This window comes from Sceloporus occidentalis, unplaced genomic scaffold, assembly GCF_023333645.1.
Source record: "Sceloporus occidentalis isolate IW3139 unplaced genomic scaffold, rSceOcc1.0.p SCAF_5, whole genome shotgun sequence".
Lineage (NCBI taxonomy): Eukaryota > Metazoa > Chordata > Lepidosauria > Squamata > Phrynosomatidae > Sceloporus > Sceloporus occidentalis.
Window position 1 is genome coordinate 108,222,596 of NW_028316985.1, and position 21,309 is coordinate 108,243,904.

The 21,309-nt window shown below is 39.5% G+C and overlaps 1 long non-coding RNA gene across 1 annotated transcript in view; it reads right to left on the reverse strand.

Annotated features, from left to right (window-relative positions):
• LOC149312640 (uncharacterized) overlaps positions 1-21,105 on the reverse strand; it is a 38,826-nt gene extending 17,721 nt beyond the window's left edge. Inside the window, exons 1-2 of the long non-coding RNA XR_016281421.1 lie at positions 21,033-21,105; positions 20,819-20,899 (exon numbers count right to left, since the gene is read on the reverse strand). This is a non-coding gene — a long non-coding RNA (uncharacterized LOC149312640). The remainder of the gene's footprint in view (positions 1-20,818; positions 20,900-21,032) is intronic.
• Positions 21,106-21,309: the final 204 nt, after the last annotated feature.

Below are 21,309 nucleotides of genomic sequence, written 5' to 3' on the forward strand. Positions count from 1 at the left end.
CGGGCCACAAAAATGCAGTTTTTAGCCTTCTCCTAAGTAAGCTAAAACTGCATTTTTGTGGCCCATTTTGCCCAAATGTGGAGTTTTTTGGGGGTGGGGGTGGGGGTTGAGTTTTGTTTTTAAGCTTCCTTTCCTGTTGGTGAGGCCTTGCAACATACTGTATGAAGCTATGCTAGAGTCTTACTTCATATGGCCCAGATAACTGTGGCCCAGTAATCTGGCCCAGTTTACTGTGAGAGCAGAACTCCAACATATTGATGTGTGCATTGTTGTTGTTATTTGCTGTCAAGTTAACTTTGGTTTATGGTGACACTATAAATGAAAGGCCCCTTAGAGTCTTGGTCAGTAGCCTAAGGACCATAGCTTCCTTGGCTGAATCAATCCACCTGTTATCGTCCTCTTTTCCCCATTGTTTTCCACTATGCTGAGCACTATAGTCTTTTCTAGTGTGTTATGTCATTTTATAATATAGCCAAAGTATGACAGACCCAGTGTTGTCATTTTGGCATCTTGTGAGAATTAAGACCCGAATTGTTCTAGGATCCATTTATTTCCTCTTCTTTTTTTAAAAGCAGCCTAAGGCATCTGCAGAAGTCTCCTCTATTACCATATTTTTTATGCCATGTATTTGACATGTTTTATTGTTGTAATTTGCTGATTGCTGTAATCCCGCCTCGATCCGTAGGGAGAGGTAAGAAATAGAAATAATAATAATAATAATAATAATAATAATAATATTTCAAAGTGTTTATTTTCTTCCTGGCAGTTTTGTTCACTGTCCAGATTTCATATCAATACACAGAACTCATAAGCACTATGGTATGGATAATTCTGCCTTTGGTATATACTGGTCTGTCTTTACACTTGAGGATCTTGTTCTGCTTTCTTCATAGCTGCCCTTCCAAGTCATGAGTGTATACATGGTAATAAACTCTGACTTTGATTGCACAAAGTGTGATTTGGGTGTGACAGATTGCACTAAATGCTAGTGTGAATTCATTGGATCTAAGACTTCAGTGTTCCATTCTTTTTAGCTATGACTGATACTGATTGTAGTAGTTTCACTAATAACTGAAAATCCTAATGAGAGATTGGGTTGTGGTGGTGGGAGGAAATGAAAGACAGAAAGAGAGACAGAGCAAGCTCAAGGGAATGATAGAGAAGGTACTTCATTATAGCGCTTTCTTTTGGACAGCAGAGGAAAAATAATTAGAGCAAATTTAACAATTCTCTGTCAAAAAGGCTCTTAGCAAAAGTGAAATATGCCTATTAACATGGTAGATTACTCTTAATTTTGGAGAGCTTCAGTGTGGTTGTTGCTGTATTCAATGTGGCCATGCGTAGCAAACAACTGGCCTCCAATTACTCAGCAAATCACCGCACATGGTGGATTAAAACTCTGTTTCCTCAGTTCTGAATAAAAGCTTCTAACACTTGACCTAAAATAGAAATCCATTATCCAGCACTTAACGTTCACAGGACTTGTCAGAAGAGAAGTGGAGTGAAGCACATAAGTCCTTCAAGCCTGGGCCCCTTGAGATATGCATAGCTCTCATCAACATAAATGGGTTTACAAGGAGTGCCTGGCTTGTGTTTTGTATAATGTTTCACTCCGTTGTGTTATAATTCATCATTTAGAATGTGCCCCTTTCTCTCTGTGTTAAGACTATCATCTTTTGAGCCCAGGTCCATCATTAATTATTGCATCTCTATTTTCATTTCTGATTTTGGGGGATTGGGGAGAGTAAAGTTGGGGCAAGTTAAACAGTTAATCAGTTGTTGTCATGAAGGACTGAGCACACAAACCTCTAGATACTGCTTACACTATCTCTGGGTCACAAATCACATAGACAAATATTCTTGTCTATAAATGGATTTTAAAGCATAAGCATTATACTGAATGCATCAAGGGAGGGATAAGCTGTCCCAATTTTTATGTGTTCATCTTAAACAGTTGTTATATGCACATGTACCCCAGACATGAATAGTTACAGGGGTTCCATACATAAAGCTAACAAGTAAATCATTGGAGATATAGGCTGTTTCAATGACATAAATCTATGCAAACATATACATAGGCTTAGCATAAGGTGAGTGTTAAATTCCTGACTGTTGGCCAAGTTGATTGGGGCTTCTGGGATCTGAAGGGTTCGCTAGTTTAGAGCATTATCATTCCAATAAATTCCAATAAATGTTCAGGAGAACCCATAGTACCACCCTAGGACTTGCTGCAAAGAGCTCAGCCAGCTCTCTTCTCCTTTCAGTCCAAGTTCCAACATAAACAGTCTGAAAGTTAAACTAAGCTTTCTTCTATTTATAGATTTTAGAAATGACAGTTTAGGAGGAGCAGACAAGAGAAAAGTAAAGCCCATCCAGACAGAGAGAAAGAGATGGGAAGAAAAGTTGAGTTAACTCTTGACATTACCTATGCCTTCTTAGGCCAGCCTCTTTCCCATTAAAACACATTACCAGAATGCTACTATCCATCTCCTGTCTATTTTCATGTCTTGGAGTACACTGCCCTAGGAATCTATGCAGATAGCTCTCCCTACATTAATCCTAGATTAAAAAATTACATAATTGGTAGGGATTCAAGATAGCTTTGCCATCAGAGTCACTGGACTGTAAGGGATGCCTTCAAGGTCATCTAGACAAACCTCTTACACATTATGAAACCAAGCCCTCCCTCCAGTCCATCTGCCTTGGTCCAGGCCTTGGAGGTAGAGAGGAACTGCTGGACCTCCTACCCTTTCCCTCCACCATTCCCTTCTCCTTCTGTGTCATGTCTTTTTAGATTGTAAGTCCGAGGGCAGGGATCCATCTAACTAAAAAGATTGCATGTACAGCGCTGTGTAAATTTACAGCGCTTCATAAATAAAGGTTAATAATAATAATAATAATAACAATATGCATAGATCCTACATACTTATAGTCAATGGCCTAGTGAGCTAGGTAGGATTCACAAGGTAAAAGTTCCAGGACCTTTTAATTATCAGGGCCTGTCACATCATCAGTGGGTGCCTTGCCACTATTCCGTTGCCTCTGATTTTGGGCATAATCACCACAGTAATGAGCAGGGATTGCTTTTCACAGTAATGGGCCAGGCTTCCTTTTGTAATCCAAAATATTTGGATGTGGTGTTACAAGAGAGATGAAACCTAATATAAGTTGTTTCAGATCAAAACCCTAGCCTGTGTGCTCTTGGTTTCTACATGGGGGTGTTGTATGGAGAGTAGGCTGGTAAAGATCTGCACTTCGTATCAGTACATCATTATGTACACATGTGATCAGAACTATGTAATTTTTTATTCTAAGAGTAATGTACATAAACCTATCATCATACATCCAAAATACACTGCAGAAATAATCCAGTTTCAGACCACTTTAACTGCCCTGGCTCAGTGCTAGGGAATCCTGGGAATTGTAGTTTATTGTGGCACCAGAGCTCTCTGACAGAGAAGACTAAATGTCCTTCGAATTGGGCCAGGGCAATTAATGCAGTCTCAAACTGGATTATTTCTGCAGTGTATTTTGGACCGTAGATGCCTAAAGCAGTACCTCTTCCCATGTAATTTAGAACTCTCATTTTCACAAATTCATTGAGTTAGGAGAGACCACAAAGTCCATTTAGTCCAACCCATTGCTTTGTAGGAATATGTAACTAAAACAATGCTCATCTGTTTAAAGACCTCCAAAGAAGGAAAGTCCATCACCTTTTGAATCACTTAACATCACTAAATTATGCCTAATGTTTAGGTGAAAGCTCTTTTATACTTTGATTCCATTGGCTTATGTTCTGGTTTCCAGAGCAACAGAGGGTTTTTAACCACACAAAAAGAATGCTATAGGAATACATTTGAATATTCATGGGAATAATCTGTACTGTATTTTAAGATGAACACTCTAGAAATGGGAGTGGGGTCAGTACATAGAATCAGATGCCCTTGCTATAGCTCCTCTTCATGGAATGTGTCAAAAATGCTAAAATTAATTAATAAAAGTTGTGGCATAGTGGTTTGAATGTTGGACTATAATTCTGGAGATTAGGGTTCGAATCCCCACTGAGCCATGAAACCCCTTGGGAACGTCATACCTTCTGAGCCCCAGAGGATGACAATGGCAAGCCCCCTTCTGTCAAAAGAATTGCCAGAAAAATCCTGTGATGAGTTTGCCATAAGGCACACAACAACAACAACAACAACAACAACAACAACAACAACAAATGATTCTGAAGCGAAATAGAGTGGTGTAGTGGTTTAACTATGGGGACCAGGTTTTGAATCACCACTCAAGCCACTGGGTGATCGTGGGCAAGTCATACTCTCTCACACTCATAGGAAGGCAAAGGCAGCCCTCCTCTGAACAAATCTTGCTAAGAAAACCCTGTCACTCTAGGGCTACCATAAATTGGAAATGAGTTGAAGACACACAACAGCAACTGCTCCTGAAATCAGGCTCAATTCCATTTTGCAAAATAAATCTATGTGAAACTCAGTATGTGAATAGGAATTAAAAGTAGCAGTTTCCACCCCCAGCATATATTGACTGGGATCTTAATACATGCACAAAACACCACAATCGTCAAGCTTTTTTTGGTTGGATGCTGGATTTCCTGTAATAACCATGTTTTCTTCCTTTTCTCTCTCAAGCATAAGTTCAATCAATCAATTGATCAATGCACAGCAACAATAACCCTATGCAGTCATTATCTGAGAGTGTTCAATCAATACTTGAAGAAGGGAGCATGCTAGCTATCTCCAGTGCAGTTACCTCTCCTCACATGTAGACTGACAAGTCTGAATAGGAAAGTTTTCCCTAGATGTGGACACTCCCCACCATTGGAAACAACTCACCTCCTTCTCCTCTGGGTCTTACTTACACCTGCTTAAAATAAAGTGCACACTACATATTGTTTTCTATTCAAGGTTCAGGCTGCTTCCACTTACTTTAGCTGCTCCTTTTTTTACCAAGCATGCAAAGTCCTAATTGAACTATTTCGAGGGATGTGCTATCTCCCACAGCTTTATTCCTTAAACATTTGTTGCACTTCTATAAAATTCAAGACTCTCTTAGTTCTCATGGTACCTCTTATGTATGAGTGGTGTGGCTTGGGCTACTTGAGTAATGGCACTCACAGCCTGATTGTCAGAAAGAGAAGGAGGCATACATTATTTCTCTACTGCAAAGGCTGCATAGCCCACTTCTTTGGGAAACATTCACCCCTCAATAAATCCACATGGGAATGATACCATTAATGAAAGCAATGCTCTATGCCTTTGACCCTCCCCAACCTCATCAATAGCCTCTTTGGTAATAATACTGACAGGCAGCCTTTGATAAATTCTCTGCTGTCTGAGAGAGACAGAAAGTCAATCCAATGCTCTGCCTCCCAATTTTACAAGATAACAATTAATGCTAATGGGTTGTCAACAGTTTCCTGGTACAGGGCTTTGCATTGGTCAACAGGCAGAGCCTACCAGAGGCATCAAAATGAAAAGAATCCGGATAACTATCTCATCAGTATCATGGGGTCAAAGACATCACAAATCTAGAGCAAAGATGGAAAGTGAAGTTTGCCTGTCCTAAGAATCTAAATTTGATCACAATGGTAAAAGAAGGTTGTTTCAAAGATCACATGAAGTAGAAACTGTAGGAAGAATGTTGGAACTTAATAAACACAAGCCCCATTGAAAATCCTCATCATCACCATCATCATCATCCTGCTTCTTCCCCCCAACCCCTATAGAACCTCACAATTTAAAAGAACACGATAACAATCCACATGGATTGTGGATTCTGTTCATATACGACCAGGAGAAAAACACACCTGCTTTGGACAATTCATTCCAATGCTCTTCAACCAACAAATCTATAGGTTTTATGGATAGAAATCATTTTCATAATCTCTACCCAATGACAACACACTTCTACAGTGCACCCGTGTTATACATGGGTGCCTTTTACGCGGCTTGGTGCACCAGGATCACAAGCCCCATTATTCTCAATGGGGCTCGAGCATAGGTGGAATTTGCCTTATGCGGCGAGGTTTGCAATGGATCCCTCACCTAGGGCAACTGACCACTGTATTATCTTATCGAAAGATTGTAAAGTTGGTGTTAAAAATTAGTTAGTTACCTCTTTCATTCCACAAAACAATTTGTTACCCAGTATAGGTAGTTAGATAAAAGTAGCTACTTGCTTTCTCCTATCTCAAATATAACTCAGAAAAAGTTGTCTTGCAGTTACTTTAAAATAAGTCATGTGAACACTATAAGCTGCTGACCTGCAGCACAAAGCATATTGTTTTTCCTTCCATCTCACTGTTACCTTAATACATTACCAATAACTAATTTCTGTAACTAGTTTTTTTCTAAGCTCTGATCCTAATATAACATACTTTTAAAAGTCAGCATTTTTCAAGGTATTTCAGTATGGGGTGGAATTAATATTTTATTTAACAGCTAGCTCTTACAGAGAGATGATGGGTACAGGAAAACTTTTCTGATTGGCAAAAGAGTTTGTAAAAGTATAGCCTTTGCATTTAAGTTACATCTCTTCAAACAGCAACATTACAAATGGACTGTTGCAATTGTGGCTGGTGGTGAATACACTCCAGCCTTTTAAATGCATGCTAAAAGAGTTATCCAATGTACCAAATCTATTTTGGGGATGGGATTCAGTACCTTAGGTTCAAAATAAAGCCCAGGGTGACTTCATCACTCAGCTGATATGAAAACTATCAGCTGACATTGCATTATTCTTTTAGTTCTGTAGCTCAGTGATTCAATGTAGATTTTCCTTTTCCAGTATTGAAGGGTTGGGTTTTTTTAATTATTCATTTCAACTAGGGGTGTAAAATGTTTCTTCTTAAATGAAGCAAGTAGTATATTAGAAATGTTCTTCCCACTGTGAATTTGGAGCTATTTGCAATTCTGGTCTAATTCTGTGCAAACTTCATTCATGGTTGTTTTGTTTAGAAAAAGCGTTTTCTGTGCAGGAAACGATATTGCTTTGCAGAAATATTATTTTCTGTCCTGAAAAAGCTGTTTCCTGTTCAGAATAGCTGTTTTCTATGCAAACCACCATATGCAAATAACATATGGAGCAAGTCCTCAACTGCAGCATTTTCTGAGCAGGAAATGATATTTCTATTCAGAAAAGCTGTTTTCTGTGCAGAAAAACAACCGTTTACTGTGTAGAAGAACCATGTGCAACGTTTGATCAGTCAAAGTATACATTTATACAATATACAAGTATACAGAACTGTGTAAATTCCTTCCTGTCCAGGATTCTTTTCAGCAGGGTTTTTTTAAAACTAGAAAAACCTGCTTTTTTGACAATTTTAGAATATGTTTGACTATTGTTTCCATGCCTTATTTCAGTCATGTGGGTGCAGCCACATGTCCTGTTTCCACAGCAGATATGTCAATGGAGGTCTACTCAGTAGTGACAATGGTGGAGAAAGGTAAGAGGCACCAATGGTAGTGGCTCCACAACACAGAGACAAACTGAGATTAAGACTGGGTCAGGATAGCATCTGGCCCATGTTATCCTGACCCATCTGCTCAGCTGCTACATTTCATGTGTTTCAGAAGACTGAGATTTTCCCCACAACCTCCCAATATTCTTCAGACAACATGACCACCACAAGGTGTTCCTTCTTGTCTAGCAAAATTCAGGAGGTGAAAAATGTATACTTTTATTGATCATTTCAATAGGGTCTTGGAGGATACGGATTATCTGGACCCATTTCAAACCGGCTTCCGGGCGGGCTATGGGGTTGAGACTGCCATGGTCGCCTTAGTCGATGATCTCCGTCTGGGCATGGACAGGGGTAGCGTGTCCCTGTTGGTGCTCTTGGACATCTCCGCGGCCTTCGATACCATCGACCATGGTATCCTTCTGGATCGCCTGGGAGAGTTGGGTATCGGGGGCACTGCTTTGCAGTGGTTCCGTTCCTACCTCTCGGGTAGATTCCAGATGGTGGAGCTGGGGGACTGTCGCTCCGATAAGAGGGCCCTCACATCTGGGGTCCCTCAGGGAGCGATTTTGTCCCCTATGCTATTTAACATTTACATGAAGCCGCTGGGAGAGATCATCCGGAGACACGGGGCGCGGTGTTATCAGTACGCTGATGACACCCAAATAGTCTTCTCTGTGTCTCCGACTGATGCAGTGACTAGGGATGGCATCTCTCCGCTCAATGCCTGTCTGGAGTCGGTAATGGGCTGAATGAGGGAAAACAGACTCAGCCTGAATCCAGAGAAAACGGAAGTGCTTGTGATAGGTTCTCCTGGTCTTGGGAAGGAGGTCTGTCCACCTGTCCTGAACGGGGTCACACTCCCCATAAAGGACTCAGTTCGCAGTTTGGGGGTGCTCCTTGACTCGTCGCTTCACCTGACTCCTCAGGTGGATGCGACAGTTAGGAGCACCTGTTATCAGCTTCGGCTGATACGCCAGCTGCGTCCCTACCTTGACCGGGGGGACCTTGAAACAGTGGTGCATGCACTGGTAACCTCTCGACTTGATTTCTGCAATGCGCTCTACATGGGGCAACCCTTGTACCAAGCTCGGAAGCTGCAGTTGGTTCAAAATATGGCTGCTAGGCTGGTCACTGGTAGCTCCAGGCCAGCCACATAACACCGATACTGAAAGATCTTCACTGGCTGCCAATTCGCTTCCGGGCCCAATACAAGGTGTTGGTTGTGACCTATAAAGCCCTAAATGGCTTGGGCCCAGAGTACTTGGAGGACCGCGTCTCCCCATACAATCCGCCCCGCACACTCAGGTCAGGGGGGAAAAATCTCTTGAGCGTCCCTAAGACTAAATATGTATCAACAGCGCAAAGGGCATTCTCTGTGGCAGCCCCGCAATCTTGGAACGCTCTCCCCGAGGAGCTCTGCTTAGCCCCCTCCCTGGAGTCGTTTAAGAAGAACCTGAAGACTCATTTATTCCGTCAAGCTTTCCCTCACATGTCCTGACTGTATTTCCCCTATGTACTGTGTGTTGTATTGTATGGATTTTTAGATTGATTAGAAATTTTGATTGATTCTATGTGGATTTTAATGATGTATAGTTATGCTGGTTTTAATTGGGGTGTTTTTATTGTGAAGTTTGTTTTTAAACTTGCATTGTACTGCATTTGTATTGCTTGTAAACCGCCGTGATCGTGGGAACGGCGGTATAGAAATAAAATTTCAATCAATCAATCAATCAAATTTCAAGCCAAATGAATTTTTTTTTCTAGTTAGTAAGACCTTTTGAAAAGTCATCTCAGAAATCACTATTTTTGTTGTTGCTGTGGTGTGGTTTCAAGTAATTTCTGACTTATGATCACCCTAAGGTGAACCTATCATGGAGTTTTCTTGGCCAGATTTATTCAGAGGAGCTTTGCCATTACCTTCCCATGAAGCTGAGAGCATGACACTTGCCCAAGGGCAGCCAGTAGGTTTCATGGCTGTGCTGGGAATTGAAACCTGGTCTCTAGCATCATAGTCTAACCACTATGCCATGCACAAACATTACTTTTTAGACCAATGAAGATAACAGGCAGTACAACATGCTGCGATATGATGGAATAAAACAAAGGAAGAAATGGCAAAGTCAATCTGAAGAGTGCAGTACCACATTAATTAGCATTCATGCAGTGTAAAATCAGGATCAGGGTATAATTGTTCCCAGCTGCATACAAGATGTAATGGACTTGTCCCAGTGATCCTAGCCCTAAAACTGGGGTCATGTTACATCGTGGGACTATGAAAGGCAATAGGTAATAGTGATTGTAACAGAAGGGCAGGATTTTCTATACACACTGGTCTATGTATTTACATTATGGGTGTTCCATTGGGCTCTTTCTGCACAGATGAGTGGTCAAGAGACAGCAATTAATCACAAAGAAGTTCTGTGATGTTAATTAATCACTGGTAGGCCACCTGCCTTGTCAAATTAAATGAGAATTACAACCCTCAGCACTGTGGAAATCAGAATTTGTTAGCAGCTATGCTATGGAGATGATTTTGTAAAGAGAAACAACAGAGAATCAAATGAGTTTACCAATAGTAGTATCTGCTGGGGTTTGGTTTCAGAATAACCCATGGATACCAAAACCAATGGATGCTCAAGTCCCATTATATACAATGTCATAGTAAAATTATATCCCAACATATTATCTTTCAGGCATCTACCTTTTGCTTTGCTCCTTCAGGCCAAAATCCAAGTAGGAGTGGACAGAGTGCCTGAGACCAGCAAGCGTTCCACATTGTCATGGTCTTTGTTTTGCCTTATGAAGCAAATGAGTCTTATTATATTGCAAAAGGAAATTCTTTTATGAATTGACCTATGGCTTCTATTGGTAGCTGGCAGACTGGGTTCGGTAATGGGAGACAGGCATCTCTTCTAATAGGACTGAGTGGTACTGTTGCTAGTAACATGCAATTAACCACCTATGTCAGCCAGTAAATTCCTTACATCACATGCTTTATATTAAATTTAATTTATCCTGACTTTTTTTTAAGTAAGGGGTTCTTCCACTCACATATTACTTGACCTTATATCAGATCAAATCTAGATATGGGACTATCTGTTCATTCATATTCATCCTACATTTACATTATGTGAACCTGAAGATATATATTTTTTCACTATTTCGGTTGCCCTCCTCTAGACACACTCCAGTAATCTAGTTGTGTATAACTATTTTACCCCTTTTTGGAATTCTGCAGTTAGCATGAGCCAGTACAATTCAAGTTTCATCCAAAATGTTGAGTCCAGTGTTGCTGCTGTGTACCTCCAAGTTGCCTCTGTTTTAAGACAACCCCAAGACAAATCTATCATCGGGTTTTCTTGGAAATATTTGTTCAGAGGGGATTTATCTATGCCTTCCTCTGAGGCCGAGAGAGTGTGACTTGCCCAAGGCCACCCAGTGGGTTTCCCTACCTGAGCAGGGATTTGGACCCTGTTCTCCAAAGTCCCAGTCCAACACTCAAACCACTATACCATACTGACAGTCATGTAGGAACTAGTCCTAAAAACAAACAAACAAACAAACAAACAAACAAACAAACAAACAAGCAGTCCAGTAAGCTGCAGTGCAATATGGCAAAAATAAACAGTTTGGAGACATCAGCTGTAAGGTCTTTTTTAAAAAGAGAAAGCCACTGTCAACACAATCAGGATGAATTTATATCACATTGCTACTCACATATTTTCAATGTTTTCCTGCTTGATATTTTAATGAATCAGAAGAAATTATCTAAAACATGTATTTTCTTTGATATTGTTTCTACTGCACATACTTTTGAGCCACAGAATGAAAAACAAAAACCAAACACAGGTTTTAATGATGTTTCCTTATTTCTAAGTCAGAATTCATAGACTGAGTCATGCAAGTGACAGCTTCTTCCCATAAGCATAAACCCTCCCACTTACTTGGTGTAATTGATTGTCTAAAACACATTCTTGTACTCACATTCATCCAGGGTGAATTGGATGATTCATGTGGGAACAAAGCATCAGAAGAATTCCAAAATGAACTGAAACAAATGGGCTATGAAATTTCTTGTGTGGGTATTTGTATTGTTTCCACACAAGTCTACCTAGAAGACACAGAATACATTAATCTCAGCTGTTGGTCAAGTAATGCAGTACTGGCTCATGGTTTCCTTTTTTGTAAAATGGGCGGGTGGATTCTCCTCCAGTTTTAGTTTGACCCTTAAAGGAGTTACTGAAAGTGCTGAATATGATAAGTTGGCACATCATCTTGGATAGCTCTTTTAAAGTTTAGACTACAAGCCAAAGCAGATTTACCACTTCATTGATGCCATCATGCAAGGTTTAGTGAATAGAGTTGCCATTGAATTTCACTGGGAAGAAGGGGGGAAATCAAAAATGGAAATTCCTTTTGGAAGAGACATCTCAGGGATTTGAAAGAAAGTAAAGATAGTTCTAATCACAAGAGAAATGTCTCTGATGCAAATGCCCTTTGTTTTCCTTAAAATCTAGTGGTTAAATTGTCTTCAAATGATTCATTACTCCACCTTTCCTTGTTTAGATTTTCATTAAATGGTGTTGGTTCATTTAGATGCAACTAAAATGAATGGGGTAAGTGAAATTCAGAGAATTCAAGGGGTCCAGAAGCTTATAAAGACTGAATTTTACATATTGAACCAAACCTTTTAGCCAGAACTAGGATTGCTAAAACACGGTGTTAGAAATTAGTTTTATATCTGTTAACTAGGAACAGATAAACTTTCAGAAGGTATGCTTTCTGGTGACATATTTGCCATTGTATTCATTTTTCTTCCAAAATTTTAAAAAGATGTAAGCCCAATGGTATTTGCCTTATTTTAAATTGCATCAGTTATGAGTTCCATCCTTGGTTTTGCTTGAGGATCAATAGACAATTTGGAAAGTGCCTGTAATTTATTCATCAGGCATTTCATGCATACTGAAGGTACATTACACTCACGAAGAAAAAGTCTGTACCAGTATTGATCCATATTTTGCAATGATATCCAGCCTATTAAGAAATGAGCCAGCTCTGACTTTTTGAAAACAAACTCATCACAGAAGCCATGGGACAAAAGTGAAATTTTAATGAAGCCAATCAGAATAGCTTTGGTTAAAAATGCTCACAGTGATTGAAGTTTTTCATTGTTTTTTTAAAAAATGTATTCTTCAGTCCATTGTACATTATCAAACAGTTCTTATTACCCAAGGGTGTTTCGGGCAAATTTGCTTCTTTTCCCCAATTGCTGAGTGATCAAAGGTTCTTTGAGGTCAGGATAAAAGAGAACATGAAGGCCACAGTCGGTCAACCAGAAAGTTTTTCTGGCCTTTATTTGGTGTTATGTGGCAAGCCTACACTAAGGTTTTACTAGCAACATTTATTCAGAGAAAGCTTGTCTTCCTCTTTGGCTGAGAGAGTGAGATTTGTCCAAGGGCACCCAGTGAGAATCTATGGCTCAGCAGATATTTGAACACTGTTCTTTTGAAGTCCTAGTTCAACACTCAGACTATTTCATCAGGCTGGTTTCTGTAGTTAACTCTCTCTCTCTCTCTCTCTCTCTCTCTCGCTATATATATATATATATATATATATATATATATATATATGATTGCCCTTTGTCAAAGAGTATAACCATGCTCTTGCTGTTATAGGGGCTACCCAAGGTGGGGAGCTGGGACAGATTGCTTATGTAATCTTACTGCATCTCTGATGCATTACACTTAACTTAGAGTGCTGACTATAAATAGAAAAAATGGTCAGGGGCCAGCTGAACAAACAGTTGAGCTGTGCTGAATCAAAATTCATTCAATTTATCACTTAGGATTTAAGTCTACTTAGATCTACCATCACTCTGCCCTAACTTTGTGTGTGGGTTTTTTATTGTTATTCATCTATTATTCAACAATAGTAACAATCTAACAGTCATACAATCATACAATCATGCAACATCATCATCTCTACCTTATCACCATCCACCACCCCCATCCCCAATCCAATATTTCTAACATCCTTAATATAATTAAACACTATACATTATACCTTATAGTTATACCTCTATAAGCCCCTAAATATACCTACTTATTATCTTATCTATCACATATATTCTCCTTAATTCCTCTTACTCCTGTTTCAACTCCCTACCTTTCTTTCACACCTTCACTCTCCTTCTAAATTTACCTCCTTCCAATTCCTCCTTTTTTCCTCCTCTTTGGACACCTCTTCCCCTCCTATCCAACTCATCAACTTTGTGTTTTCATGGTGGTGATGTTCCTGGGATGGGGAAAGCATAGGGGCTGTCCATATGGGCCCAAAGGTCTGTGTTTTCCCCAGCCTTGCATCATTCTATTTGGATGATGCAGGCCATTAGCCCTGAGGCAAGGTCAGGCCCAGATCTGCCAGATCAAACATGGATCTGGTGGATCCATCCTGATCCTAGGGCAAAGAGGCCTTAACGTGGGTCAAAATGACCTGCTGTTTGCTATGGAATTTCACAAACTCAATGGAAAACCATGGCAGAAGAGATAGTCTCAGATGCCCCTTACCTTACACCTCTGTTGCTGCTAATGAGAAATCTCCCCATTGCAGATTCTGACATGGAAATTGGGTTCCTGGCTGCAACTATGTGGTCATCTGCCCTGTATTCCTGTCAGGTGGTGTGATGGGGAGCTTCTCACTAGTGGCAATGGAGGAGTAAGGTAAGGGACACATGACAATATTGGCTGCTGGCACAAGGACAGGCAGTCATGTCAATACCCAACCATCTCAATGCCAGCCTGAGGACCCATTGGTGTTGGGACTGGAGCCATCTGCTATTTACCTCCTCCCTCATCTCATGCCTTCTGCACTGGCATATTGTTTTATCCATCAATCTCTGATACCAGCTTTCTGTTGGGGAGATGAGGTTTGTGCTTAACCCTCAGTCTTTGTATCTGGAATATTTTTGGATTAGGATTGTGCTGCCCAAAGCAAAGTAAAAACTGGAAAGGAAATCCGGGGAGGACATCTAGCTCCCAAATCAGTTTGGGAGCTAGAAGGGGAAGCTTGAAGATCATTTCTTTGGTTGTCTTGAGGCTGCAAAGACCTCCAAATCTAAAATTACCTCTTCCTGTGCGATCCATATATATGACATAATCACCATATGGAGATGGAGAACTGCATTAGTTCTTACTGGATCTTATTGGATCAGCCAGAATATGTATTACTTAAAGCTAAAAGGTTTAATTTCTTCAACATGTAGTTTAATCAATTTAGGCTTTGGTGGATTAACTAATGGGAGAAGTTTTAATTTAAGGAGGCATATTATAATCAGGGAGTATAAAGTTGAATTTAATATGTTTGATTTTGAAGTGAATATGTTACCAGAATAAGGATTTTTTTAAAAAAGAGAAAATATTAAAGAAAATGTCAAAAATACTCTGTTGTTTGATTGTTAGTGATGCTCCTGAAACTTTTCCCCTCAAAAAATTCCCCTGGATTTTGGCATTTTGTATTATCTGAGTCTTGCTTCCAAACTGAAATCAATATACTAGGAGCTACTTGATGCCCCCATCCTGAATTTTGGGCATGCGCTCTGAAAGGGATCTGCCACAACCTCTCAGCTTTCCACTTCCACTTCATTTTCAGTTCACCCACCAATTCACACTCTTCCAGTTTATCCGCCTGCAGAGAATATCAACAATGATGTAATCATTTTATGTCTTGCTATGAGAACTTAGCCAGATACTTCTCTGATCCTGCTAGCTCTCTGTGAGGCACATAATGACTGTGGAGGAGTGCTTCAGAGGCTATACAGTAAGTCCAGGGGAAGGGAGGGCTTTAGATGCTGTGGAAGAAGGAAGGGAATACTAACCTCCCCAACATACCCAAAGGATATACATATCCATAAGGAAAACCTGCACATGTGTCTGCCACTTTATAGAATACCAGCCCATGTATGTCCATGAGTGATTTGGTGGAACATCACAGAAAAGCAACCTTGAAGATACTTTATGTATGATTAAATCAATTGTTAATCCACCATCACAGTGCGAAGGCCTCTGGTCATGGACTTTCTCTACCCACAAAGAAAGCTCTCAATAACTTTGGCTCAATATCTATGTCCTTTAAGTGACATAGTACTGAATCCAAAAGAACAGGTGATTAATAAATTAAAAATGATTGCTGATCGATTTCCCTAGTGTAAAGATATACTAAGAAGGTTCCTGATGTCTTACTCCCTCTTGCTCTTCTTCAATTAAGTTACTTTCATAGTCACTTTTAGATCCTAATCTTTAATTTAAGGCCTGGAGACCTGTGGTACTTTTGAAGACCTGTGCTCCAAAAGGTTAAATTCTATTTTGTGTTATCTGCTTAATCAATTAGTTCTTCCCAAACTTCTGCTTACCCTGAACCAATTAAAATGACACCTCTCTAAACAGGTTTATATCAAGGACATCAGGACAACATTTCTGAGCATCCTTCCAAGTGAAAGAGTTTTGTCAGCAGTTATGCTTATCTTACAGTGTGTTTCAAATGCAGACTTCTTTCCATGTAGTAGTAGTAAGCGTCTGGAGCTAATAAACGCAAATCCTTGGCAGGAAGAGGGGATATACAGCTGGACCCTTCCTGTTAACAGGATTCCTGTTCCTCCAAAATGTTTCCTGGCCTTACTTTGTTTCTACATTGAAGATATTGCCCTTGGAGAATACAGTGAGCACAATTCAAGGACACCATTCAGCAACCCAATAGTATATGATAGAGCCTTTTCTTGGCATTCTAGCCATAGCCACATTAGAGGTGGTCAACAGTAAACCCAGCTGAAACAGGTCACAAATTGCCATTCTATGGTCCCGTACAGATAGGTCAAAATAAAACTGCTTTGGGTCACTTTGGAGGTATGCTGTTTAAATGATGCATGCGTCCTAAGAGTCGTGAAGCTGTGCCAAAGCCACGCTCCAGTCCTAAGGACCGGAGCGCAGCTTCTGGCCTCTTAAGATGCGTGTGCCATTTAAACAGCATACCTCCAAAGTGACCCAAAGCAGCTTTATTTTGACCTGTCTGTATGGGCCCAAAATACAAGCCTACCCATTTTTTGAATATTATTTCACAAACGCCTATGGGGTGGGGAAATATGATGGAATTTTGATCCATTCTGGCTTTAAAAAATCAACTGAAATGAAATTCTCAGCCATTCCCAAGCCTCTCCCTAAATCACTATATCATTTCAACAATTGTTGATCTTTACCCCGTTCTTTGTCTTGGCCTTCTAACTGAGTATGGCCATTCAAGAAAGAGGAGGAGGAAAAAAGATGGATGAAGCAGCTAAAGAGAACTGCTTATCCAGTAATTTACCTTGTAATCTACATTCTCTAGTGATTTAGCATGCTTAACAGGAATGGTAACATAATAATGCAGCCTTCATAATATATTATACATAATACAGATTTAGATTACATTAAAATCTTAGAGCCTAAAACCTTAAACTTATATGGTAATCAATGAAACTTGTTTGTAGGTAATACTTACAACCATCCCCAAACCTAAACCATTTTATGTGTTTTATTTTATGTTGCCTCATGTGTGTAGGTGTTGTAGTGGTGTACTGAAGCCGTCTCTCCACTGGGAGACAAAGACATTTATTAAGGGATGTTTTTGCTGGATTCATCATCATCATCATCATCATCATCATCATCATCATCATCGATGAGGTCTTCCATTCTGTTTTAATTTTTAATAGTTTTATTTATTTTATGAATTAGAACTATTGTATTATATGCCACTTTGAGTCCCATTTGTGGGTAAAGTGGAATATAAATACACAAAACAAAGACTTTCACTGTTTAACGTTTGGACTTCATTGGGTTGAATTATTCACCTAACCATATATTTTTTCTTCCAGATATCTTTGATTCAATAATGAAATGGATGAAATATCAGTTTTGCAGATGGGTTTTCTCCTCATTTCTGTCTTCATGGTGCATCCTATCACTCAGAGATAATTTTGTGTGAAGACATTTAACCCATCTAGTTTTAACCACACTTCAGTTTGAAGCACTATTTGCAATGAAAGATAGAGATCAGGTAGGGATGCTGAAATATCTGTGATGTTTCTCCCTGTAGTACTGAAACCACATATTTGTTAATGGATACATCTACTGAACAAATGGCAATTTTAAGCATATTATAATCAGGAGAAAATGTGGTTTTAGTATCTGTAATTAAGCATGCAACACACAACACTTCAGAGATGCATCCTGTTGCTTAAACAACCATAAAATGTACTGAATCTGATGCACACTAAATGAGATACAAAAATATTCTTCATGTAATGTACAGCAGTAATCTCAATCTGTACTGTGAAAAGCAAATACCTCTTTTTGTAGCTACAAAGCCACCATGTGCTGTGAAGGAAATATTATCTCATATGAACGTATATGAAATTAATGGGGTTACCATAAGTTATCAGGAGACTTGAAGACACATAGACACACATACACATATAAAGTAAAATGGTTTACATTCCTCTTGTAACATCTCTTCTTTCCATATCACAAAGAGCAGAAAATATTGTAAGGAGAGAAATTAAAGGCAAAGTGTGTATTGAAAACTACTATGACCTGTATCCTAAATTATTATTATAAGGCAAGATAGTACACTAGTGTATACATTAACGGAGATATATAATAAACAGGATACTTTTTGTGATCCCAGAAGTGTACATCTTTTATGATAATGCTATAATTTCAAGACAATTTTCTTTATCAATCCTCCCTTGTGAATTATTATTGCTGTGTTCTATTTCCCAGATGAGATGAGAGATTGTAAGGTGCCCACTTATCAATGGCAATATTCAATCTGAGTGATAAAAGGAATTATACAATGCCTCGATCTTAAATCAACAGGAAATACATAGTATCCTTTCAAGAAGGCCAAAGGAACAAGTGTTTGTTGTCTCCCCTTAGAGGTTAGGAGAGTCATTTTGGATTGTTGTTGATTTTTGTGTGTGATAGAATGGGTTAGAAATGCTATGCATTTAGATTGATAGCACATTTGAAAAGTTTTATTACTTTTATGGGGAGTGAGTGGCTGCTGTTTGTCAATTGACATGAGTAATCGTTGGCTCTACATCTCTTGAGAAATGAATAGAGAAAAACAATAATAAAAGACTAATGTCACACAATGACTACTATTCTGGCATTACACCTGAAGATCACATCTGACTATCATTCTAGGTGGATACAGACAGGTGAATCTCTGTCCTTGCCATTTCAGTGAGAAAAATTGCCAAATATGTGTTTCATTGTTCATTAGAATGTCATGCAAGTAACAATTAACTGGAAATAGTGAAACGATAGGTTCTTAATTTACTGCCTTGAGAAATGAGACCAGAAATGGAGTCCCAAGGGCAGAGTCAACCTACACAGCTATAAGTGTCCATGGGTAGGTGGGTGGTACTGCCCCTCAAATGTTAAACTTTTTTATTTATTGTAATGTACACAGATGCCCATCTACACAGTGTGTAGTAACTGTTCCTCCTGAGACTATGTTGGCCAGATTACAATGCTGTGGAAGTAAATCTCCATAGACCAGCAGGAATCTCAGATTTTTTTTTTTTTAAAAAATCGAATGATTCTTCTCTGCAAATTTTAATATAAATATCCTGATATTACAAAACCTGAAAATGCTTAAGTGGAGTATTGATGTTAACATGGCCTGTCTCTGGTTTGATCAACATCATGAATGTTCAACCACTATCAGATGTTGATAATGGGACACCAGACAGAATCTAGAATTAGCTGACTAGAGGCAAGGTCTTTCAATCCATCAATCTAACAGATAGGGGTGTGGAACCACTTCAGTTTGACATTAGCTTTCTCTCAGGCTGAGAGAGTATGACTTAGCCAAGGTCACCCGGTGGGTTTCCATGGCTGAGTGGGGACTCATTCCCTGTCTCCTGGAGTCTTAGCCTAACTCTCAAACCATGCAACATGCTATCTCCCTAGTAGAGCAGGGCCGTTTCTAGTGGAGTAGAGCTAGCAGCAATTATAGGACACAGCATTAATTCCCCATGCAAGCAAAATTATGCTAAAAATTCTGCAACAGACACCAGTCATCCATAGACAGATGTCCCAGAGGTACTATCAGAGTTCAGAAAAGGAAGGGGCACTAGGGACCACACTGCAGATATATGATGGCTAATGGAGTGCACCAAGGGATTCCAAAAGAAAATCAGCACGTGTTTTATAGACTACAGCAAAACCTTTGATTGCACAGACCATAAAAGGCTATGGAACACTCAACATAGGAGTGCCACCACATCTGATAGTCTTGATGAGGAATCTGTTCTTAGGACAAGAGGCTACTTTTAGAACATAATATGGAGAAACAAAAAGGTTCCCAATTGGCAAAGTGGTCAGGCAAGGCTGCATCCTTTCATCCTATCTGTTCAACTTGTATGCGGAGAATATCATATGAAGAGCATGGTTGGACACAGAAGAAGGAGGAGTGATGATAGGAGGAAGGAATGTAAACAAGATAAGATATGCAAATGACTCCATACCACTAGCAGAAAGTGTTGCAGACCTGGAACAATTATTAAGAAAGTTTAAAGAATGATGTGAAAAAGCTAATTGCTGAACATAAAGAAAACAAAAAGAATGACCATGGGGGATCTACACAAATTCAACCTAGACAACAAGAAAATAGAAATAGTAAAGGAGTTCCCATACCTTGGGTCAAACATTGACCAGAATGGGGATTGTACTCAAAAGATCAGCTGAAGACTGGGAATGTGGAGGGCAGCTATGAAGAAATGAGAAAAGATCCTAAAATGTAAAGATATACAATTGACTACAAAAGTAAGAATCATACCAGCCATTGATTTCCCTATTACCATGTACAGATGCCAGAATTGGGCAGTGAAGAAAGCAGATAAGAGGAAAATCAATTCATTTGAAATGTGCTGCTGGAGAAGGGTGCAGAGGATACTGTGGACAGCTCCAAAAGACAAACAAATGGGTCCTAAAAATCTCCCAAGATGACAAAGTTGGGGTTGTTGTATGTTGGCCAGGTCATGAGAAGGCATGACACATGGAAAAAGACAATAATGCCAGGAAAGATGAAGGGATGTAGAAAGAGAGGAAGACTGCATGCTAGAGGAATGGACCTCTTAAGGAGGTCACGGAAATGAATTTGCAAAACCTAGGCAGAACAGTGGAAGACAGGGAATCTTGGAGGTGTCTCAGCCACGGGGTTGCCATGAGTCAGGACTGACCTGAAGGCAGCTAACAACAAAGAATTAGCATATCTTATATAAGCTGTAAGATATTGTACCTTTCTCTGTTCCTCCCTTTTCCTCAAACTTTCTCCATTTGATTGGCTGGTTTTCTACTTTTCTTCCATTATAGGCATTTGCTGAAAAGTTAAAAAAAGAATGGTCAGCAAATAAACAAGAGAACCAATTACAGCTCTTTCAGCTGTGAAATGCAGAGGACTCCAGAGACAAATCAGGACTCAGCCTTGTTCCCACTGGAGCCATAAAACCTACCTGCCGTTTTAGATTTGTCTCCTCTGGGGAACAAATCCCAGCAGCTGCCTTTAAAATGCTGAGGATAAAAAGCTTTTCCCTCCCTGATTGCTAGGAATGCACATTTGAGGATATGCAATGCTCAAATATGCACTTAAAAGCTAAAATAAGGCATTTGCAAACATTTGGAATCACTCACAGAGCTTTCATTTCTAAGGTGGAGCAATTGGAATGGTGCCACCTAAGCAGTGCCATTTTACCAAAAAGAAAAAGAAAAGAAAAAACCCAACAATATCTG